Genomic DNA, 25643 nt, shown 5'->3' on the forward strand with positions numbered 1-25643 from the left:
GGTATTTGTCTACATTGAGGGAGAAGTTAAGGATAAATGAAGGGTATGGGACCTTCATTATCGTGTTGATCACAACGAGTGATGTTGTGAACAATGATGAGTAACTCTTCAGGGGGAGAGTCGTCAACAAATGGATTTGTTGATGTGTACCCAAAATTGGGGCATGGGTTGATGTGTGCCCAAAGATGGGTTGATGTGTGCCAATAGGGGGAGAATGAAAGGACCTATGAATGGGTGTAAGTTAGGCTTTCATTACCTAGAGGGAGTGTGCCCTCGTAGGGGAGAATGAAGAGCTTAATTTATATGTTTCATTACCTAGTGGCATGAAGATTGAGGCTATAGGATTAGCCTAACTTACATGTGGTATTGTAAGTGTTATTGTGGTATTGTCAAACATCAAAAGGGGAGATTGTTGGTGCACATCCCCCGGTCAAGGTTGACCTGGGTGACCAAGCCGAGTCTTGGTTTGAGTTTAGATGTTTAACAATAAGAAATTGATTGAAGAAGAGCAAGTAGGTCAAGGTTGACCGGATACTTGAGAGGAAGTCCCGGTGAGTGAAGCCAAGGAAAACCCTAGTGAGTGAAGCTAGGTGAAAGTCCCGTGAGTGAAGCCAGAAAGCCCTAGTGAGTGAAGTTAGGCGATGGAAAACCCTAGTGAGTGAAGCTGGGTGAAAGTCCCGGTGAGTGAAGCCGGGCAAGAAAAATCAAGGGATGATCGGACATCTGGTGTTGGAAGTCCAAGTAGGTCAAAGGATCGATTGGATACTTGGCACGAGGAAATCAGATAGGTCAAAGGACCGACGACATCGATGGAAGTCCAAGTAGGTCAAGGAGTGGCGGATACTTGGCATGAATAGAAAAGTCTAAGTGGGTCAAAGGGATTGACCGACACTGTGGGAAGTCCTAGCAGTCAAAGGAGTGACCGATGCTAGCATGCTGTACCAACAGTCAAGGTTGACCGGATGTTGGTTTGAGAGGCTTGGAACTTGGTTTTGGGCAAAACCAAGTGTTGGATCGATCGATGGATCGATCCAGGAGCTGGATTGATTAGTGGATCGATCCAGGCTTCTCCTAAGCGATAGAGCTCCGGATCGATCCGTGGATCGATCCAGATGTTCCAATCGATCGATGGATCGGCTGCTGCTTCGCGCGATTAGCGCTGGATCGATCCGTGGATCGATCCAGCGCTTATCGTACAAGCGCTGATCGATCCGTGGATCGATCCAAAGCCTCCCGATCGATTGGAATATTCGAATCGATCGGGATCCGACGGTTGGTTAAAGCCGCAGGCGGTCATTTTCTTCGCATCTCTTCTCCGATTCACTCCAGATTTCTCGCCTCCACAGCACTCACAAAGTTCAGATCGCCAGCTTGAAGGATCTTGGAAGTTTTCCAAGTCAAGAGGCGGATCAAAGCCAAGAAGAGAAGCTAGGGTTAGGGTTTATACTCATTGTAAGCTTGTAAGCTTGTATTTCTTGTATCCTTTCCCTCTCTTCTTGTATTGAGTCTTGTAGGGCTTCTCCGCCCTTGGTAGTTACCATAAAGGAGAGTTTTATTTAGTGGAGGGTGTGTGTGTTGGTGTGGATCCTTGGATTAGTCACCTCTTGTGAGGTGGATACCAAGTAAACCAACCGTGTTAGCGTTGTGTGATTGTTTCTGTATTTTCCGCTGCACATCTTTGAAGGAACAAGCAACGCCGAGCACCGAGCGAACGCGACGAGCTATTCACCCCCCCTCTAGCTACTTTTGGTCCTAACAAAACTCTCCTCCCAATCGATCAGTGGATTGATTGGGAAGTTGGTTTTGTCACATAGAAGCCCTCCCAATCGATCACCCGATCGATTGGGAGCCTCCAATCGATCGGGCAATCGATTGGAGCCCTGGAAAATCATGAGACATGTTGAATCGATCGGGTAATCGATTCAAGCGAGTTCCAGAGAGCACAGAGGCACTCTGGATCGATCGACTGATCGATCCAAAGCCTCCCCAATCGATTGGGAGTAGGGGTGTAATCAAGCCGAGCCGAACACTTGAATGTTTGAGCTTGGCTCGTTTATAATCGAGCCGAGCTCGAGCTTTATTTAACGAATATATTCATGGCTCACGAGCTTATTCGAGCTTTTATCGAGCCTAAACGAGCTTAATAAATATAAATCATAAATTTAAATATTCATTAAAAATTAAATTATATATTTAGAGAAAATTATAATATTCTTATTAAAATTTATAATTTTATTCTAATAAATAAATTTAATATATTTGTCTATATTTTTCATAAGTAGGGTGTAAAATCTATAAATTCAATATCAAAACTATTATCTTTTGTATTTAAAAGTTGATTAATGAGCTTAACGAATGTGTTCACGAGCTAACGAGCCGAATATTGCGAAGCTTGAGCTTGGTTTGTTTATCTTAACGAGCCTCATTAAACGAGCTCAAACGAGCTTTTATCGAATCGAGCTTCGAATAGTTTGCGAGCGACTTGGTTCATTTATATTCCTAATTGGGAGTAATCCAATCGATTGGGATCCGACCGTTGGCGTTGGATAAAGCCGTTGCGAGCGTTTTCTTCAGTAGTTCTTCACCCGACTCTTCTCCGATCTTTACTACGACATCTCCACTGCTCACAACCATTTCTTGGAGGCTCTTGGAGACAAGTGCTGGTACACTTCCAAGGTTCAAGAGGCAACAACAAGCAACAAGTAAGCAAGAAGAAAGAGTTCTTATTTGTATTCTTGTATTTTTCTTCTTGTGTGAGTTGTATTTGTTGTGTGGGTTTGTACAAGGCTTATCGGCCTTTGGTAGTTACCGTAAAGGAGTGTTTTTCTTAGTGGAGAGTGTGTCGTGTGTGGATCCTTGGATTAGTCACCTCTTCTTGAGGTGAATACCAAGTAAATCCTTGTGTTAGCATTGTATTTTTATTTCTTGTTCTTTCTGCTGCATATCATCACCAAGAAGCAAGCAACGACGAGCGCAACGAGCTATTCACCCCTCCCCTCTAGCTACAAATCGACCCTAACATCTAGGGCTATAAATGAACCAAGCGTTCGTGAACAAGCTTGGTGTTCGGCTTGGTAAGAGCTTGTTTATGTTCGTTCAATATACATAAGATTAATTAAACAAACAAGCTTGAACAGCTCGTTAAGCTAAACAAACAAGCTTGAACACATATGTGTTCAGCTCGTTAACGTTCGTGAACAACGTTCGTGAATAATGTTCGTGAACAACGTTCGTGAACAATGTTCACGAACCATATTTATTAATAAAACTCTTTCAATATGCTAAATAAATAATAAAATAAAATAAATAAATTTAAATTATCAATCTTAATAACTAATCAAACAATTAAAAGTTTCAAACAATCAAACAAGCTTGAATTGAGAGCTTGATAACATCTAAATGAACCAAGCTCAAACCAAGCTCAAGCCAAGCTCGAACCAAGCCTAAGCCAAGCTCAAGCCAAGCTTGAATTGAGAGCTTGATAACATCTAAACGAACCAAGCTCAAGCCAAGCTTCAAACAAGCTCAAGCTCATAAAAAATAAACCAAGCCAAGCTTGAACACTCATTTCAAAAGCTTGGTTCATTTTAAGCTCGGCTCGGCTCGATTATCTTATCAAACAAGCTTGAACACCTCAAAGCTCGGCTCGGCTCGGCTCGTTTACAGCCCTAAGTAACATCCCTTACAAGCAACCCGAATTCGTCTTCTTCTCTCTTTTCAGCAAGCCAACAAGCAACATCCTCTGTCTAGACTGTCTCCTTCCATCTTCGTAGAAATCAACCCTCCATCCCATTACCTCTTCGAAGCAAGCAGCACCCTCTGCACAACAAACAAGGAATTCTATTCAAGGGCAACCCTAAATTTTGTTTCCGATTTAGCAAAAAAGATGTAAGGCGGCCACATAACCGCTTGCTCTAATACCATTTTGTTAGAAATCAATGAGCCTCCAAAACATTTTCGGTGATTTAAATTATCTATTCCTGATTGAATCGAGCGACAACGGAAATAATTACACAATTTCACAAATTATCATTAAACATGTGAATATGAATCAATGAAGAATTTAATTTTACCCTCTCTGGCTAAGGTGCAACCGCAGGATGCCAATACAATCTCCCAAGTACCCATGATTTGATTCCCAATTATGGCACACTGCAGACCATTTTCTTTAATGGGATGATAAACTTGGAATGTTGGACTACCGGGCCGCTTGCTACACGCACTTCTAGATTTACCTTGATAGCTAGTGGAAAATTTTTGTGGAGCCAAATCGGTCATCCCTAGGATTAGTTGGCCTGAACGGATAACTAGTGCTAATATATACCACTTACACCTCTATTATACAATTATCCTAGCTTCGCGTCTGCTTGGTATGATTGGAAGTAGGGTGTTAGTAGACTGGTGAAGAAAAATAATCAATTAATGAATCTGAAACCATGAAGTTATAGTTTAGTCGAATTTGAAGTTATAATAGTTAATTGATAGTACAATCAATTAATGCAATGATCTAGTTGACTAAAGAATCCAAAAAAGAATAAAGTTGTCACTTGGGTAAATTTATGGCTTCGAGCTATCAACTGATGTGACTAATAATCGACTAATAGAGTAGCTAACTACGAAGTCAACTCAGGCTAAGCTATTTGATGTTGCCCATGAACATCGACAGTGAATCACCAATGAGTTGGCTTTGTTGCCAACTTTAATCATCAATGGCTTGATGACAACGAGGATGATGTGGTTCTGCGAGCCTAGATGATAACAAACAAGAAAAAAAGATATTAGAATGACAATCAGGGCGTTCTCTAGTGCAGTCAGTCTGACGCTCAAGTTAGAGAATGAAGAAAAAGAGTATTAGGGTTTTGCTGTATGTATGTGTGTGTATGTAACTTGAATGCCAGAAAGGACTACCTTTTATAGAGAGACAGTAGACTTTTTCCTTTTGTTCCCCTCTTCACGTTATCATTATTTAATTTTCTTAAATAATGTAAGATTTATTCACACCATTATCTTTTCCCTAAAATAATTTGAGATTTATGTGATCGTTATTCTTTTCTTGAAGTAATTTGAGATTTAGCGATGGCTATCCTTTTTTTGAAATGACCCTGCATTCTGAGTCGAGTCACCAAGGAGATGGGAGATCAAGGAGTCGAGGTGCACCCAAAAAGTCAAGGTGCGCCCAAGGAGCCGGAGTGCACTCAAGAAGTCGGAGTGCACCTGAGAAGTCGGAGCATGTCCAAGGAACTTGGGTACTCCTAAGGAGTGGGGGTATGCCTAAGGAGCTGGGGTGCACTTGAGAAGATGGGGTGCACCCGAGAAGTCAGGGTGCACCTAAGGAGTCAGGATGTGTCCAAGGAGTCGTGGTGCACTCAAGAAGTCGAGGTGTACTCGAGAAGTTGGAGCATGCCCAAGGAGTCAGGGTGGGCCCAAGGAGCTAATAAGCAACTATATGTCACACTACGAGTGTATCAAAATCAATTAAGTATTGAACCCTCTCTACACTAACATGGCATAGGGAATAACTCAGGTTATCTCCCAATGAATGCAGCTAGTGTATGATAAATCTCAGGATTAATTTTATTCAAATATGGGGTTTGAGTTTAAGTTGCTAAATGCTACAAGTGAGTAATGAAAGACAATCTATCTAATCTTAACTATGATTGCAATGAACTAAAGAACATAAAGCGATTAATGAATCTAAAGCGATTAAATTAATGAAACCTAATTTAATCTAATCTAGTTGCAACAAATAGAAGATAAAGAAAACTAACAACGGAAACAAATCACTCATTGTATTGGAAAGGAATAAGATGTCTACATTATCCTAAGCTACTGTAAAATAGAAATCAAACATTAACAAGAACATTAAAAACTCTTAAATGCAAATCCACAAAACTACTAATCAAACTACCAAGATCAAATGCATAGGGAATTAAATGAACAATTCATCACATGAAAATAGATCTATAGCTCTCATGAACGAACAAGGATCTAAAGGTTCTTACGAACCAAACTAGGGCATTCCCTAGCTTGTTCCGAATCGAATCTATAGAGGGGCAGAACAAAGGAAGTCGGCAATGGTGGATGAAATGGTTGATCGATGTTGGGAATAGGTTGATCTGCAGCTAGGAGATGACAAAGAACTCCTTCAATCTCTCCTAGCTATGAGATGGCGGTATATCGGGACGACAACACAAAATTGGTGGAAAGCAATGGCTTCAGGGAAAAATCAATGGAGAAAACGAATTGATTAATTGGCGACTGGATCTGGGAATCGGAAAGGAAGGAGTAACTCTTACCTCTTCGACAATCTTCCTCCCCCGATGAATTCAGTTGTAGATTATGAAAATCGCTAGCAAAAACCTCTGTACCAAACCAAGTTGCATGAGCTCTCCTCTGTCTCCTAAAAATCATGATCCTCTCCTCCACTATAGCTTCTCATTTTTAAATCTAATCAGATTTGATTGAACAACTCTAATTACTTCAGATCTAATCGAGTGGATGGGATGCAATCTAAATGAAGGGTCCAGATCAAGCAAATTCCCATGGAGGATTAAGATGGCTGGATCTGAGTAGATGGTTCAGATCATCCTAGATCTGATCAAATGGAACAAAATCAATCACATCTTGATGAATGGCTAAGATAGAGCATATCTTGATATTTTAATCAATTGGCTTCAGATTTGACTCTCTCTTGTGCTCTAGCCTTTAAGCCTAATTTGATCCAACTTGGTTCAATCAAATTGTCATCTTGATTCCCTATAAATAATAATCTCAAAAATTTAAGTAAAAGTCCATAAAAATAGAAAGAATTATACCGAAGCCCTAAAATGAATCCAATTCAATGACATGATATAAATCAACAATTAACTATATGAGAGGATTAAAATGTGGAAATTAAGGCTAAAATAATGTGCAAAAAATGGTGTTATCAATTCCCTCACACTTATTCTTGCACGTCCCAAGCAAGCAAATAAAATAAGAACAAACTAAAAATCATCTCCCTAACAACTTCCCTAGTAATACTTTGAAGATAGTAAAAGTAAATTATCTAGGACCATCAAATTTATATGGATCAAAATATTCATGAATCCAAACTTTACACTAGTCAACAAGCATGGTAATATCAACTACTTGAATAGACTAAGGATGAAAAGAGTCTCACCAGGTGATATTTCAACTAATATCATAGCTCTCAAAAACATATGTAAAGATGAAGTTTCACTAAAAAGTTACTTACAACACTTCACTATCATAAACTTGCTCATTTTCTCTTCTCTACCATTGCAAAAAAAAAAATGATAAATCAGGTAACATTGAACCTAGGGCAACCGGTCCAACCCCATAGAAGTTTTTCACTAACCACTAGGGTAAATCAGGAAGTGCTCGTGGTGGGTGGCCCAAAATCCAACATCCCGTGGTTGCATGTCACATTTAGAGGAAAAATTCCTGTAAATGCATCATAGTTGGGATAGAACCGTGGATACCTGGGTAACAACCGAGCTCCCTTCCGCTACACCCTAGCCTTGGGGGCCTCTTCTCTACCATTGTAGATGTATAGCATACATGAATCAAAAGGATTTATTGAGAATTGAAATATAATCAAAAAGAAATTAAGTGAAGCAAACAAAATGAGTATGAGAAAAAACAACAATGAGAGGGTGTGAGTATTGGAAGAATAAATCTGATAAGTTACTCAATTTGAGATGTAGCAAAGAATTTATCATGGGAAATGAAAAATACCATTTGTCGATGATAAAGCAAGAGATTGAACCAAACTCCTCTTCAATTGGATAGCCACCCACAAATCTTAATACGTTATCTCTTCAAGTTGATACTCTTCATTGCTTCACTATACAACTTGCAAAATAATTTCTGCAGTGTCCAAGTTCTGGGTTTCTAGGAAGTTATTAAGCTAAAATCAATCTTTCAATCAATGATTCTAGAAACTAATTCAGAACTCTTACTAAGTTAAACCCCTGAAATTCTGATTTTCAGAATGCATTCTAGAGATTTCAGAAGCTAGACAGAGCATTCGTGTTTTAAAATCACTCAGAGACTTTGTTTCAATAATTCAAGTTTTAATAGGTGCAAGAGTTGAATCATCACGGCTTAGAAGAGAAAAGAAAACCAAATGACACATCTCAAAATCTCAGAAAAAGTAGCTTCAGCATTCAATTTCTGGAAGTCCAGAAGTTCACTGATTTCTGAGTTCCAGTTGTTTTTCTTTTCAGATTGAGGTTTCAGAACTTGAATCGTAGGTAATCTTGGCTTGCCTCATGAAGAGTTAACAAAAATTACAACACCATTTAGTATTGAATTATTGTGAAGCCTCAACTAGAATGATCGCTGGTTAAACTTGACAATTTCTGACTTCCAGAATTACAGTTTCAGAATCAAGGAAATAGTTTCAGGAATCAGACACAATTCAGCAACTCTACAGTTCTTTTTTCTGTAACCCTCTTTTTGTAAATTTAAATTCCAATTCCAACTTTCATGTATAACATTCCCACATTTTTTCTTTATTGAATGCATTGAATTAATTCTCTGTTCCTTAGACACTCCAAGTCCATTTATGTGCAGTGAAGTTTCAATTCAAGGTATTAGATCCAGCTAAATATTTCCAGAATTTAGTTTCGATGAAATTTCTGTAGTTCAATAATTTAGAAATAAAATTCAGCAAGAATTCAAGGGTTTACAGCTGCTGAAAGTTTCACAGTTTCAAACTTTAGATTTTTTAAGAGAATTCCTATAGCCCTCAGGGCGTAGCGCGGACAGTGGGTGTATGATATCTCTGGCATAATGGTCAGAGGTCGATTTTAAAAAACTGACGACCTGGGACTTACCCCACCCTGCGCCTAATGTCTGTGTACCTGTATTTACCTCCCTCCACATTCATGGGGCCGGTACTAGAAGGGTCGTTAAGGTAACGGATCTACCTTTTTTTTTAAGAATTCCTGCACTTCAGAATTTAGGAAATCATATTCAACTTCATTGATCTTCTTCACTAATGACCATGAATTCCAACAATCCAGAAGTTGTTCCCACTCTTGCTTCTACCATTTAAGAAATCAGTTTACAAGGTTCAAATTCAATAGAATTCTCATGTTTCAAAGCTCCAGAACTTGGCAAGCAATCAGATCCAGAAATTCTGATGCTTCACAAGTTCAGAAATTCCTATTATAAAACAGCAGCTGTTCATTTACAAAAATGCAGTATCCTCACCAAATATCAATGGAGTTGCACTTCAACTTCATATCCAAATGCCACCATCTCCCCTACTTGAATTCATGATTAGAGACAAAAGATTTCAGAATTGAAGCTCATCTCAGAAATTCTGATTTTTCAAAATCAATTTCAGATTTAAAGGAAATTAGGGTTGTTTTTTTTTCTTGACCTTGTAACAAAAGGTAACTGCACAGATTGATACCAATTGAATGTTCAATAATGGGGATTATGGTCTGTTGTTGAATGGTAAGTGACGGAAGGAATGCAGCCACATAATTCTCATTTTTGCTGATTTCTGAAATTTTCAGAATGCTGGAATTGGAGTTTCTGAACTATTACAATGTAGGAATTTGACTTTTGAGTATGGAGTGCCCTTCAAATTCACAGATCTCAGTGAGACCTCCATTTCTTTCTCACATCTTTTTCGTCAACATCTGAAATTACCAAATAACAATGAGGATTTGAATGCCACTCAGATTTTTTTTTTCAAACAAAAATATTCTCTTCCTCCCTTTCTTTACAGAATCAACTTCAAGTTTCAGCTCCTAAAACTTGAAGGAATTTAAGCTTGGAACGTGTAGAGTTTAGTTTAGGAGGATTTCATTTGGCACTAGATCGATTGAAGTTAAACAATAGATTAGTGAGAGGCACTTCTGTAGAACAGGTAATGGAGGATTCACAGGATTCACTTGGGCATAAGAAAGGTAAGATAATATTCCAGTATCCAACTATACACACTGTGACAAGGTAGTCAACAACATTGCAAGTATTTGGATTGGATCCTCAAACCATACATCAGACAAGAAGTTTTAAAGGAATCTGTAGGATTAGATCAATGAAGACCTACCACTAGCAATATTGAGTAATCAAAACTTTACTCCAATCCTTAAATGATTAAAGAACTTCACCAAGAATTCAAAAGATGAAGGATTAAACTGAATTCTGCAGAAATCCAAAAAAACCTTCCTTTAAGCTCTTCTCAATTTTTTTCAACAGCAACATCAGATTCCATCTCCTATTGGGTTCTAAAGACAATCCAAGAAAAACTCTATAGATATGCAACCTCTTCAATAGTTGAAACACTTCCCATTAACACTCACCAACAAATACTCTTTTTTTCACCCAACTCATCAACAATCTTTGACAATTCCAATTTTTTTCTGCTATTATTTTTTCCACTCTTTTTTTTTCTCTTCAGCACCCTCCAAATACAACTTACTATGACTGATCGATTCCAGCAAAATCTGATAACAAAAACCTCTTTAAAACTTCTTGTCACTGCCATTGTACATTTTGGATCCCATGTTGCACTTTAACATACATTCACAACCAAATCCAAGCCCAATTATATGACATGTACAACTTTCAAATTGCCCCAAATAAAGTCAAAAATAGACATTTAAACAATTCTCCTTCATTACTGCACATTAATGCATCCAGCAATAATAACAGGAGTCATGTTTGCAACTACCTTATCATGCCCCCAAAAAATAGAAATCTGCACCATGAAAACCTCCAAAGTCCTCACAATTTTTCAACAAATGCAAATATGTGTTTCCCTCCCCCACACTTAAAATTTGGCCATCTCGGCAAAATAACTCATCAAGTCATTAACCAAACTCTCAAGGAGATAGAGCAAGCAAAGATGATCAAAGATTAAAATGCTAGGTGAAAATGTTTTGTGGATAACGAAATTAGAAATTATGAGGAAACAAGAATGATAAATATCTTTCATCATTTTCATGCATGCATATGCTACCATGGTTTCAAAAAATAAGCAAAGCAAGTTCTAGAGTATCAATTGTCATGAGTGCCATTGCACAAAAGAAAAGCTCAATAATAGGCATATAGGTGGTCCTCACTAGGTAATTTTATCCATCACACTCAATCAATCAAGATAGAATCTATCACCACACACATGACAAATGAAAGTAAGGGACTCAATCATGCAAGAATATCCAAAACTCAATGGTCAAATTTAATTAGCTTTTATGATTCTCAAGGCATTATGAAGAATGCTTAGCGAGATACTTATTCAAAACCAAATGAAATATGAATCAAACAAAATGCAAAGTATAAAGCAAACTATGAGAGCAAAGTGTAAAAATAATGAAAAATATGAAGTAAAAAAATAAAGAATAGAGTCCTCTTTATTCCAGGCAGTTGTAAGAGATTTAGAAGTAGAATCTATCCTTGTAATGAAATAGTTTTTCCTAGTGGTTGGAGTAGATTAAGGTCAAAATCCACTTCAGAAGTGGAATGCTATACGTTGAAGTCATGACTGCTCCCTTTACATTATGCTCTTTGAAAGTTCTTCCTGGAGGTTGGAGGCGGTTCAATTGGAGCACCCAATTGAAGCTTGATTTTCACTGGACCTACAAGACCAAGAAAAAAGAGCACCTCTCGTAAGCATGTGGGGCAAGAAATAAATGAAATAGAAACAATCTCTGTATAGCATGTATCAAAAAATGAATGACATAAAAAAAAAAAAATCAAGTATAGGTACCTCCATGGAATTTTTCAAAAAATCAGAAGAAATTCTTAACTTATAGTGTTGTAAGGTACCTGGAGGTTCTCTAAGAGTGGATGTGACTTCCTCTTGTGTCTGTCTCTAGATCAAGTGCTAGTATAACTAAAGGAAGTGATTTTTGGTCCTTGCCTCCACAACATAAGTCCCTATTCTCTCCTATCAACATCTGGTTTAGGTGATGGTGCAACTAAAAGTGGTGATTCTTAGGGCATTGCTTCCACCGTGCAAGTCCCTACACTTTCATCATCAACAACTTCAATTCCTATAATATCGACAGTGTCAGCCAAAGTTTTTCATCCAAAATTTGCTACAATAATATCATCAATTATCTACAACTATAATATCACAACACAAAGAACTAGAGGAGTCCTGTAGAGCAGTAGAATCATAGTCAGGCTTGTTACAAGCTCTACAATCCATCTTCTCACAAGAGCCTTTTGCTTGTAGTTGGCTTATGGATGCTGCAATTTAATCCAAGTGTATTTGCAATATTTGATTTGTCTCGTCGGCTTCTTGTTCAGCCTGAGCAACATAAGCTGCTTGTTGCTCTATCATTTGCTGCATAAACTCCTTTAAATTTTGCCAATATGGTTGATTATAGGCATGAACTTCTTCACTATACTCTTAAAATGTTCCCAAGGAGATGGATCAATCTGCTAGACTAGATGTGACTATGTAGGCATAGGATCATACTGAAATTCCTGTGGATTTTGATATGCTGGATAGAGTTTAGTGAACTAACTTTGTGCATCCTCATACCTGAAATGTGAATTATTCATCCAATTAGAATTATATGTAATTGAAAATTACTCATACATATTCTGCTGCTCCATAGGTAGTTGGAGTTCAGGTTGATAATACTGAATCTAAGGCTGGTAGAACTGAGGTTCAGGATGATAATATTGAGGTTGCTCAGGCTGATAGAATTAAGTCTCACATATGTTCGTTGCTTGCACTCATTGCATTGGTTCCTGACATACTACTTGAGGAGAGAAGTAATCTCATCTAATTAACTCTCCATCCTACCTCCAAAATACTGATAATATGAATCTATGGTCAAAGAAATTTTCTGTTCTTATACTGAAACACTTAAACAAATGAGATCAAAAGATACAATAAACATATATAATTAAACACATGGATATATTGTAACGCCCGAAAATTCTCAAACTTGCATTAAAATTATTCTATGATTTTTCTGGAATTTTTAGATATTTTTCCGGAATTTTCCGAGTAGCGGAAGTAGTAAAAATAATTAGAAAACGAAAACGACCTAAGCGGGAATCGAACCCGAGACCTATGGCTTAGGGATAATGCTAGTAACCAGTTGAACCCAGTAGGACCGTGCTGAAAGAGAAGGGAAACATTTATATTTATATTTAAGTTGGGCCTAGTTACCCACTTAATATAAATTAAGAACTTAAGTTGTTTTGGTTCGGCAACCCTCCCTCTCCAAAACCCTCACGCCGAGACCCAACACCACCGCCGCCTCTTCCTTCTTCTCCTCTTCCTCACGCACGGCACACCAAGCCCCAAGGGCCAAGGGAACTCCTTCCGGCGAGATCTTCGATACGAGGACGTCCCCCTTCGCGAGAAGAACACGTAGACGCGAGCGGATCGTCGAGAAGATCATCTCCACCGGAGTTCTAGCGAATAGAATCGTAAGAAATTACGAATAGGAGGTAAGAAATCCCTCACCTGCAGTATAATAGCTTCCGTTTGAGTTTGTATGCTTTAGTTAGGATGTATGCGGCTTTTTATCGATATCTAGGGTGTATTTAACTCTCTTCGCAGATTAGGGACTTAGTTGAGCACCTTTAGATGGGCCGGGCATGTCTTCCCTCTTCAGATAGGAGGTTAGATGTTGTCGGGTGCCTAGAGGTGGTCTCCCTAATAAGGAAAAGAGTTAGAGCATCCCAGGTGTTCGATAAAATAGCTAGTTTAGTAAAAATGCACTATAGGCATTTTAACAGCTCAGTTAGATACTTTAGAGGTATCTATTCAGTATTCTCAGTTTATTACAGCTTATATGGATCAGATATCCAATGGGTGGGCTCCCACAGTCGCCTCTAGGTTTAGATAACCTAGCACTAGGTTCAGATAACCTAGAAACAATAGAATAAGCAGGTATTAGCTATTTCAGTATTTTATTTTCAGTGGCACTGTATTGGATCAGATATCCATTGGGTTGGACTCCCACAGTCGTCTCTAGGTTTAGATAACCTAGTTAACCCTACTAAATTCGGGACTTGCAAACCCGGGTCTAGTTAGGGATGCGCGCACAGCAAGTACAGTTGCCGGACCCAAACAGCATGATTATGTATTTTCACTTATTATGAATTAGTTTTCAAAACTCAAAATTAGTTATGTTAGTTGAGTTTGAATTCGGTATCAGTTTAGCTACAGTTTAGCTTATTATATGTTCAGTTCCGTCATCTTCATTGATTCATATGATTGGTTTCCATGCCATGTTTAGTATGCATGTTCAGTTATTTCAGTTTATGCTTGCAACCATAGTATGCCATGCCAGTACATGTTTTCAAATAGCATTCTTTAAAAGCATGTTTGCATCGTTGCATGTTTTAGTGAGGTAGTTGGTTTCTTACTAAGCTTTAAGCTTACAGATTCTACTTTTCCTTATACTGCAGATAAAGGTAAAGGAAAGATGGACTAACAGAGGAAGCTGGAGGGCAATGCAAAGATGGAGTGTGTGGCAGGAACTGGAATCAAAGATCTTTAGGGGACTTAAACATTCTAGCTTAGAAATATGAACTTTTAGTATTTTGCTTTTTATGCATTTTATGTTGTTAAATGCTAGAAATTAAAGAACCATGCACTATAACAAGTTAGATTGCTAGTCTTATGTTATTAGAATGTTTATTATGCATTAGATAGTTGTAGTGTGAGGTTTTGGCACGAACCAGTGCTGAAATCAGAGTTTCAGTGCGAAATCAGAAACTCCGATCGATCCGTGGATCGATTTGGGATCCTCAATCGATCCATGGATCGATTGAGGGCTGATTCCGCGAACAAAAGGCTTCTGGATCGATCAGCCGATCGATCCAGTCATATTCTGTCGCGAACAGAAGGCTTCTGGATCGATCGGTCGATCGATCCAAGCTATCCCTCGCGAACAGAAAGGGTTTTGATCGATCATTGGATCGATTGACTTATGTGGATCGATCAGCCGATCGATCCAAATAAAGTCCCGTGCACAGAAGCACGCTGGATCGATCACTGGATCGATCAGTGAGCCTGGATCGATCAGCCGATCGATCCAGATTATCACCCGAGCACAGTAGCAGTCCGGATCGATCCGTGGATCGATCCAACAGAGAGCAATCGACCCAGTTCAGTCTGGATCGATTGGGGAGTTCACTTTCGACAAGAAACTTAACAGATCAGCTTCTAGTTCATAGGGGATGTAGGATACACCTGGTATTCCTAGAGTGCATCCTTCAGTACATGTAGAACCAAGAATAGTTATCAGGTAGCAACTAAAATTTAAATTAGATCAGTTTTCCGCACAGTTAGCTCAGCATAACTGTAGCGATCGGCCTTACAGCTCAGCTAGTAGAAGGCGGGTCGTTACAGAGTGGTATCAGAGCCGTGTTCCATACTTCCTACACACACATCAGCATTGAACCTGCAGCTTTCAAGTAAGAATACCTCTACTCTCTTTATTGTTCTTGCTTTCTAGTTACAGTTCATGTTTATATGCCTACTGTTTGTTAGTATGTGATAGTTTTAAACATGATATCAGTAGTTATATAACTGTGATTACATTAGTTATGTTATGTTCTCTATGTCTTTAGAAATGGCACGAGGATGCCCAGCTAGAAGGGCACTAGCTACTGAGCCCCAGCAAGAGGCAGGCAGTTCAGTGCCTCCTCCAGACCTTACAGCATTAGTGGCTCAGTTACAGACAACAACAAGAAATAGCCACCTTAAAGGCTAATCGGCAGAACAGCCACCCCGGAACCGAATTTGATGACTCCGGTAGTCTTAGAGGTTCCACCACCAGCACCAGCACCAGTAGCCCCAGCAGATGAGCCAAGAAAGGAAGCCTATCTGGAGCAGTGAGTCAAGCCCGAGAACTTCTCGGGCACTAGTGAACCATGGGATGCACAAGCCTGGTTCAAAACATTGGAGAGCACGATGGAGCTCTGGACTGGCCGTAACACGAGAAGGTGAAGTGTGCCTCCTCCTGCCGGACGCATGTGGTGGGAAAGAATCGGAACGAAGCGCCTAGTGAAACATGGGCTGACTTTGAGAAAGAATTCTTCGAGGAGTTCTTTCACGTCAGGTTACAAACCGCCACTACGACGAGTTCACCGAGTTTTGTCAGGGCAACCTTTCAGTTGAGGAAGCCGTGAAGAAATTCAACAGTTGGCTCGTCTATGCAGCTAGTCGGACAGAAAAGGAACGAATCCGGTTGATGCTCAAGATGCCGAGGCCGGAGATAGCGATGAACGTGGGTGGTGGCATACATAGGCCACAAACCACGGAGGAGTTAGTGAGCAGTGCCTTGACCACGAGCATTACAGCATAAAGCAGCAGAAGCAAGTCTCCTCAGAGTCCAAAGGCCAAGGAAACTCTCACACTCAAAAACAGCAAGGCCACAGCTCTAACTGGAAAGGGAACTCCAACAGCAAGCGCAAATCAGGAAGTGACCCAAAAGGAGGACCATCTAGCAAGCGACCCAGTTATCCAAAGTGTGCTACTTGTGGGAAATTCCACCCAGGGGTTTGTCGCAAGGGCACACGAGGATGCTTTGAATGTGGACAAGAAGGGCACATGGCCAAGCAGTGCCCGAATAAGACCGGTCTTCCTCAGCCACAGCAGATTCAGTATGCAGGCCAGCCAGCTCAGTTATATCAGATGCAGGCCGCTCTAGAAGGTCCACTTATCAGCCAGGGCAGATTAGAAGCCCCTCCAGCTATGGCAAATGCGAGGATCTACTCACTCACCAGAGAGGACGTAGCCAATGCCTCGACAGTTGTCACAGGTCAGATTAGCATTTTTCAGTATAGTGCTACTGTTCTATTTGATACTGGGGCACCCCATTCATTTATAGCCAGGATGTTCTCCGAAAAATTAGAAATACCCTCAGAGGTACTTAGTGGTCAGTTTTTGACGGCATTACCTTCAGAAGAGATCATGACATCCATGCACTGGCTCAGAGCAGTGCCGGTCATTATAGCAGACAGAGAGCTCTTTTGTGATCTCATAGTGCTAGAGATGACCGACTATGACGTGATCTTTGGAATGGACTTTCTGATCAGATACAGTGCTACCATCGAGTGCCGTAAACAGAAGGTCATCTTCCAACCTGAAGCGGCAGTGCAATTTGAATACAGCGGGAAACCAAAGAGAAGGGACAAGAGGTTTCTCTCAGCTATGAAAGCACAGAAGCTACTGGATTCAGGATGTACAGGATTCCTAGCACACGTAGTCAACGCCAGTCAGGACAAGAACCAACAGCTAGCAGAGGTTCGAGTTGTAACGACCCAATTTTCCTGATTTCGAGTTCCAAATGTCCATAAAAATATTTGGAAATGCTTTTAAAATATTCTAGAGATTTTTAGAAATTTTTAGAGTATTTTTATGCAATTTTTGGAGGTCGTTTAGTATGGTTACAAAAAGAAAGAAGTTTTGACCAAAAATTTGTGGAAGGTGAGACTCGAACCCAAGACCTCCGGCCGAACCGGACTTAACCGAACACAGCCAACCAACTGGGCTACGCGTGTTTTGTTAATCAAGTATGAAGCGAGATGTATTTAAGTTATAGTAAGGATCAGAAATAAAACCTAGGTTATAAAGGGTTAATTTCTTTTACCCGAACCCTAACTCCTTCTCTTCTCCTCACGCCGCGCGATTCATCTCTGCTCGGGCGAAACGAAGCCGTATTAGGGCTTTGTCTCCGGCGCCGGCGAAAGGCCCTTTTTGGCCGGTCTTCACCGTGCGTGATCACCTCGACGAGGGGAGCTCGGAAACGTGAAGAGGAGCCGAGATTTCAAGCTTCTCCCGAAGCCCTAGTTGCCTCCTTCCGGTTGTAAGTCCTAAAAGCAAGTGTAAGTACTACTCACCTGCAGTAGGAGAGGTTTTCGGATTTTGCTTTCCCTTGTTTTCAAATCGTGTAGTGAAGGTTGTTATTGGGAATTTTCTGCCGTGAATTGAGGATTTAGATTCTTGTTCTCTCCTTAATTTTATTTCGAAGTATGCTGTAAGAAATAGGGTTTCGAAGTAGGCTGCCAAGAGTCTAATAAAAACACGGAAGATGAATGGTTTTAAAAAAAAAGTCCCAGCCGTGAGTTTCATTAAGGATACAAGAGGGGAGTTGTTTGGGGTTTGATACGTAGTTGATTTCTGCTATTAGTTTCCTTATACCGTGTGGTTTATAACATTTCTGCAATAGGATTTTTCTGTTAAACCTGAACAGGAACAACCTTGTTGTGAAGTACTCGGTTAGACCTCTTAATGGCTAGTTTAAATGTGCAGCGGTTCTTTATGGTGTGGTTTAGGTTGATTTGCGCTATGAGAGGGACACCAACAGTCCCATTTTCTGTGGTATGTGCAGTAGATACGGATAGCTCCACTTGTAGCAGAGAACAACCCCTTTCTTTGTGCATTTCTGTAGACATGAACAACTCCATTTGGAGCTTAGAACAACCCCTTTGGAGCTCATTCCAGTCCAAGTTTTCTTTGTGTTCACTGCAGAAACGTACAGCTCTATTAGAGCATAGGACAACCTTTCCTTCTTGATATTTCAGCAGGCACGAACATTGTCCCTTGTAGCCTGCTGTAGTTTTCCACAGCTGCTTAATTCGTGCTATATAAGGGGTACGAACGGCCTTAGTTTCTGGAAGTATTTAGCCAGATCTTTAGTGGCTTACTTGGACATGTAGTTTGGATTTCCTACGGAATTCTATACTAGGGATAACTTGTGTTATTTTCATGTAGCATGCCTTTAGCTTTTCAGTGATGTATCCTTGTGCATTTACCTACTGCCCATAAATTCCAGCAAGGTTGCTTCCTTTTGGGCCAATCGGATGGGCATAAACAGCCCTTGATCTTTAGCATTCCAAGTTTAGATAATCCTGGCAAAATCTCCCTTTTTGCTGCCTTAGCTTGGTTAATTCCCTTTTTACTACCGTGAGTTTGATATAGAAGAGGAGAAGAAACTTTAAGGGTTTTAGCATGTGTTTAAGTATTCCATCTTATGTTAACTTTGCAGATTTTAGTTTATGTGCGAATAACTGGACATGAACAGCATGTATAGGAAGCTCAAAGTTGCATTCTTTTGCCCTATTTTTATAGCATGATTAGTAAGCTTAAAGTAGTTTTCTTTTGCTCCATTTTGTAGCATGATTAGAAAGATCAAATTAGTTTTCTTTTTGCTCTATTTTGTAGCATGATTAGTAAGATTAGATTAGCTTTCTTTGCTCTTATCACAGCATGTTTTAAAAGCTCAAACTAGCTCTCTTTTGCTCTATTCTATAGTATGATTAGTAAGTTCAGATGTACTTTCTTTTCCTTTGTTTTACGGCATGTCTAGAAAGTTCAGATTTGCTTTTCTTTTGCTTTGATTTATAACATGCTGAGAGAGAGTTTAGATTTGATTCCCTTGTATTATTTTATATAGCATGCTTAGTTAATTGTAATCCTACACTTGTTAGGTATATCTAAAGGATTTCAATAAACTCTAATAAAGGATTATGAGAAAACTGAGTAAAAAGAAAAAGACCAAGGTCTAGTTAAAAAGTAATAACAAGTAAACTAAAGTAAGAGGCTAGTACCCGACTTCCAAGATTGTCGTTAAACAAATCCAGGTGACCAATTCCAAGGTCTTGGCCCTGGTAAGACCAAGGTCTTTACCTCATAGGACTAGAGGCTCGCTACCTCAGTCACTATTAGAGAGCGCGCAAAACAAAGATGGTACTAAGCCTGGGCCCAAAGAAGAAAAGAAGAAAAGAAGTAAAAAAAGAAAGAAGAAGAAAGTAAACGAGAAATTAAAAGATTAATTTCTGGTACAAGGATATAAGAAAATATGATAAGTTTTATGCTTACAATAAATAAGAAGTTAGTTTCTTTAATTCTAAGCTTACAGTGATCATTTCTTATTATCCTATTAGATAGTGAGCATGTTTAGTATTCAGTTTCATTTTCTGTATACCATGAGCACATGCAGATTTACTTTAGCATTTCAGTTTCAGTATTATTGCATTACTTTTTATGCGCTTCGAGTTTTTGTGAGATAGATTAGTACTTACTAAGCGTTTTCGCGTATAGATCTTTTTTTTTCTTTCCTCCTACTACAGATAAAGGAAAAGCTAAGATATGAAGGGAGATGACAGGATGGTGGTGGTGATGAAGATGTGTGATGTTTGGACTGTGGAGAGATCCAGAGAGTGCTAGCAAACTTGCAGGACCTAATTATTAGAGTTTATGCTTTAGTTCTTTTCTTTAAATACTGTTATGAAGTTTATGTGATTGTGATTGAGTTTGATTCGTATTGTAGCTTATTTATGTCTTATTCTGGGAGTTGTGTTTAGTTCTTGTTGCTAGTCTGGTCTTTTGGTTATAGTATGAATTTATTACTGCGTGGTTGTGAATAAAATGTGTTCCAGCCGCATGTGGCTACGTATATATCTTGTGTATTATAGATTTGGTCACCGGTACAGGGGAGACTTTGTCAAAATTTTTCGGTAGGAATTCCTCTGAACCGTGATAAATCTAACTGACTCTAATAATAGCGTCAGTGACACTAGATAGAGAGTTGTAGTTAGGTAACATTCGCCCTTAGAGAGTAGAAGTAAGAAGGGTGGGTTGTTACACGAGTCGTATGTGACTACCCAACAGTCTTCCCTGAAGAGTTACCAGGCTTAGCACCAGACAGGGAGATTGACTTTGAGATAGAGCTCATTCCTGGTACGAACTCTATCTCTAAAGCGCCTTATCGCATGGCTCCAGCAGAACTGAAGGAACTTTATGAGCAACTACAGGAGCTTCTTGACAAGGGTTTCATACGCCCTAGTCACTCACCATGGGGAGCACCTGTGTTGTTCGTGAAGAAGAAGGATGGAAGCATGCGGCTATGCATAGACTACAGAGCACTGAATCAGGTCACGATCAAGAACAGGTATCCTCTTCCCAGGATAGATGACCTGTTCGACCAGTTAAGGGGAGCAGCAGTGTTCTCTAAGATTGACCTCAGATCAGGATATCACCAAGTCAGAGTCAAGGAGGGTGATATACTGAAGACAACATTCAGGACCAGATACGGACATTACGAGTTCGTAGTCATGCCTTTTGGCGTGACAAATGCTCCAGCTACATTCATGGATCTCATGAACAGAGTATTCAGAGAGTACTTAGATAAGTTTGTTATCGTGTTCATCGATGACATCCTTATCTACTCAGGAACTCAGGAAGAACATGCAGAGCACCTGAAGACAGTACTACAGACACTTCAGCAGAATCAGCTATATGCCAAGTTCACGAAATGTGAATTCTGGCTTGATCAGGTGTCCTTCCTGGGTCACATCATCTCAAAGGATGGTGTCATGGTAGACCCCAGCAAAATAGAAGCAGTAAGTAACTGGAAAAGACCGAAGAATGCCAGTGAAATTAGAAGCTTTCTGGGATTAGCAGGTTATTACAGAAAGTTTGTAGAGGACTTCTCCAGGATAGCCTCCCCACTGACAGCTCTTACCAGAAAGAACAGAAAGTATCAGTGGACAGAGGACTGTGAGAACAGTTTCAGCGAACTCAAAAGGAGGTTGACCAGTGCTCCTATCTTAGCCTTACCAAGAAATACAGATAGCTTTGACATCTATAGTGATGCCTCTAAGTTGGGACTAGGAGCAGTGCTGATGTAAGACGGAAAGGTGATTGCCTATGCCTCCAGACAACTCAAGGATTATGAGAAGAATTACCCTACTCGTGACCTTGAGCTTGCAACAGTGGTGTTCGCTCTAAAAATTTGGAGACATTATTTGTATGGAGCTTAGTGCAGAGTGTATACAGATCATCAGAGTCTGAAGTACTTCTTCACTCAGAAGGATCTGAACATGCGACAGCGCAGATGGCTTGAGCTGGTCAAAGACTACGATATAGACATCCTCTACCACCCAGGGAAAGCCAATAAGGTAGCCGACGCACTTAGCAGAAAATCCAGCGCTACCTTATTATCTCTTACAGCCATGTCACCACCCCTACAGAAGGAGATCGTAGATTTCGATCTCGAACTCATCATTGGACAGCTCTCTACTATGACCTTAGAGTCTACCTTGCTTGGTGATATTCAGTCAGCTCAGGATCAGGACCCTGAAATACAGAAAATCAAGCAAGGGCTAACAGAATCAGAAAGTAGAGAATTCAGAGTATCCGATAGCGGGGTGTTGTACTTTGGTGACAGACTCTGTGTTCCAGATCAGGAGGAGCTACGGAGACAGATTTTAGATGAGGCTCACAGGACTCCCTATGTGATGTATCCAGGTTCCACCAAAATATATCAAGACCTGAAGAAACGTTTTTGGTGGCCATGGATGAAGCGAGACATCGCCAGATATGTTAGCATCTGCCTCACCTGTCAGAGGGTCAAGGTAGAACATCAGCGACCAGGAGGAGTTCTGCAGCCTATACAGATTCCAGAATGGAAGTGGGAGGATATCTCTATGGATTTCATAGTGGGATTGCCCAGAACCACGAATGGTTTTGACGCCATCTGGGTAATAGTCGACAGGTTGACTAAATCAGCCCACTTCTTAGCTATCAAGATATCCTACTCCATGGAGAAGCTAGCTCAGTTGTATCTCCAGGAGATCGTCAGACTTCATGGAGTCCCACGTACCATTATTTCAGACAGAGATAGCAGATTTACATCACACTTCTGGGAGTGTGTACAGTCAGCATTGGGCACGAAGTTAAAGTTCAGCACAGCATTCCATCCGCAGACAGATGGTCAGACAGAGCGAGTAAATCAAGTACTCGAAGATATGCTCCGAGCGTGTGCCCTAGACTTCAAGGGAAGTTGGTGCAAATATCTGAGCTTAGCAGAATTTGCATACAACAACAGCTATCAGGCCACTATCGGCATGGCACCTTATGAGGCTCTCTATGGGCGGAGGTGTAGATCTCCAATCTGCTGGTATGAGAGTGGTGAACAGAAAGAACTAGAGCTTCAGACAGATCTAGTAGCAGATACCACAGCAGCTATACAGCAGATCCGCCAGAGGATAGAGACAGCTCAGAGCCGCCAGAAAAGCTATGCTGATACACGGCGCAGACCCTTAGAGTTTTCAGTCGGGGATACAGTGTTCCTCAGAGTAGCTCCCATGAAGGGAGTGATGCGTTTTGGGAAGAAGGGCAAGCTTAGTCCCAGATATGTGGGACCATACCTTATCAGCAGAAGAGTGGGCAAGGTAGCATATGAGCTAGAGCTACCCCAGGAAATGTCAGCTGTCCACAATGTATTTCATGTCTCTATGCTGAAGAAGCATACCCCAGATGCCACCCAGGTGATTGAGCCCCAGTCGGTACAGATCCGCGAAGACCTCAGCTATGATAGTCGGCCTATTCAGATAATAGACCGAGCAGTTAAGAAATTGCGGAACAAGGAAGTACCATTAGTCAAAGTCATTTGGCACAGTCACACAGCAGAGGAGGCAACTTGGGAGACAGAAGCCAGCATGAGACAGAAGTACCCAGAATTGTTTTAAGTTCGAGGATGAACTTTTTATAAGGTATGGGGGATTATAACGCCCGAAAATTCTCAAACTTGCATTAAAATTATTCTATGATTATTCTGGAATTTTTAGATATTTTTCCGGAATTTTCCGAGTAGCGGAAGTAGTAAAAATAATTAGAAAACGAAAACGACCTAAGCGGGAATCGAACCCGAGACCTATGGCTTAGGGATAATGCTAGTAACCAGTTGAACCCAGCAGGGCCGTGCTGAAAGAGAAGGGAAACATTTATATTTATATTTAAGTTGGGCCTAGTTACCCACTTAATATAAATTAAGAACTTAAGTTGGTTTGGTTTAAGTTTTGGTTCGGCAACCCTCCCTCTCCAAAACCCTCACGCCGAGACCCAACACCACCGCCGCCTCTTCCTTCTTCTCCTCTTCCTCACGCACGACACACCAAGCCCCAAGGGCCAAGGGAACTCCTTCCGGCGAGATCTTCGATATGAGGACGCCCCCCTTCGCGAGAAGAACACGTAGACGCGAGCGGATCGTCGAGAAGATCATCTCCACCGGAGTTCTAGCGAATAGAATCGTAAAAAATTACGAATAGGAGGTAAGAAACCCCTCACCTGCAGTATAATAGCTTCCGTTTGAGTTTGTATGCTTTAGTTAGGATGTATGCGGCTTTTTATCGATATCTAGGGTGTATTTAACTCTCTTCGCAGATTAGGGACTTAGTTGAGCACCTTTAGATGGGACGGGCATGTCTTCCCTCTTCAGATAGGAGGTTAGATGTTGTCGGGTGCCTAGAGGTGGTCTCCCTAATAAGGAAAAGAGTTAGAGCATCCCAGGTGTTTGATAAAATAGCTAGTTTAGTAAAAATGCACCATAGGCATTTTAACAGCTCAGTTAGATACTTTAGAGGTATCTATTCAGTATTCTCAGTTTATTACAGCTTATATGGATCAGATATCCAATGGGTGGGCTCCCACAGTCGCCTCTAGGTTTAGATAACCTAGCACTAGGTTCAGATAACCTAGAAACAATAGAATAAGCAGGTATTAGCTATTTCAGTATTTTATTTTCAGTGGCACTGTACTGGATCAGATATCCATTGGGTTGGACTCCCACAGTCGTCTCTAGGTTTAGATAACCTAGTTAACCCTACTAAATTCGGGACTTGCAAACCCGGGTCTAGTTAGGGATGCGCGCACAGCAAGTACAGTTGCCGGGCCCAAACAACATGATTATGTATTTTCACTTATTATGAATTAGTTTTCAAAACTCAAAATTAGTTATGTTAGTTGAGTTTGAATTCGGTATCAGTTTAGCTACAGTTTAGCTTATTATATGTTCAGTTCTGTCATCTTCATTGATTCATATGATTGGTTTCCATTCCATGTTCAGTATGCATGTTCAGTTATTTCAGTTTATGCTTGCAACCATAGTATGCCATGCCAGTACATGTTTTCAAATAGCATTCTTTAAAAGCATGTTTGCATCGTTGCATGTTTTAGTGAGGTAGTTGGTTTCTTACTAAGCTTTAAGCTTACTGATTCTACTTTTCCTTATACTGCAGATAAAGGTAAAGGAAAGATGGACTAACAGAGGAAGCTGGAGGGAAATGCAAAGATGGAGTGTGTGGCAGGAACTGGAATCAAAGATCTTTAGGGGACTTAAACATTCTAGCTTAGAAATATGAACTTTTAGTATTTTGCTTTTTATGCATTTTAAGTTGTTAAATGCTAGAAATTAAAGAACCATGCACTATAACAAGTTAGATCGCTAGTCTTATGTTATTAGAATGTTTATTATGCATTAGATAGTTGTAGTGTGAGGTTTTGGCACGAACCAGTGCTGAAATCAGAGTTTCAGTGCGAAATCAGAAACTCCGATCGATCCGTGGATCGATCTGGGATCCTCAATCGATCCATGGATCGATTGAGGGCTGATTCCGCGAACAGAAGGCTTCTGGATCGATCAGCCGATCGATCCAGTCATATTCTGTCGTGAACAGAAGGCTTCTGGATCGATCGGTCGATCGATCCAAGCTATCCCTCGCGAACAGAAAGGGTTTTGATCGATCATTGGATCGATTGACTTATGTGGATCGATCAGCCGATCGATCCAAATAAAGTCCCGTGCACAGAAGCACGCTGGATCGATCACTGGATCGATCAGTGAGCCTGGATCGAT

General features: G+C 40.3%; 1 long non-coding RNA gene across 1 annotated transcript; it reads right to left on the minus strand.

The window, feature by feature from the left end:
- Positions 1–5772: 5772 nt before the first annotated feature.
- On the minus strand, positions 5773–6431 carry LOC121973241. The gene is made up of 2 exons (XR_006109440.1): positions 6297–6431; positions 5773–6213 (listed from the first exon to the last, which is right to left on the minus strand). It is a non-coding gene; the product is annotated as an uncharacterized LOC121973241 (long non-coding RNA).
- Positions 6432–25643: the final 19212 nt, after the last annotated feature.

The sequence above is a fragment of the Zingiber officinale genome, chromosome 4A, assembly GCF_018446385.1.
Source record: "Zingiber officinale cultivar Zhangliang chromosome 4A, Zo_v1.1, whole genome shotgun sequence".
Classification (NCBI taxonomy): Eukaryota; Viridiplantae; Streptophyta; class Magnoliopsida; order Zingiberales; family Zingiberaceae; genus Zingiber; species Zingiber officinale.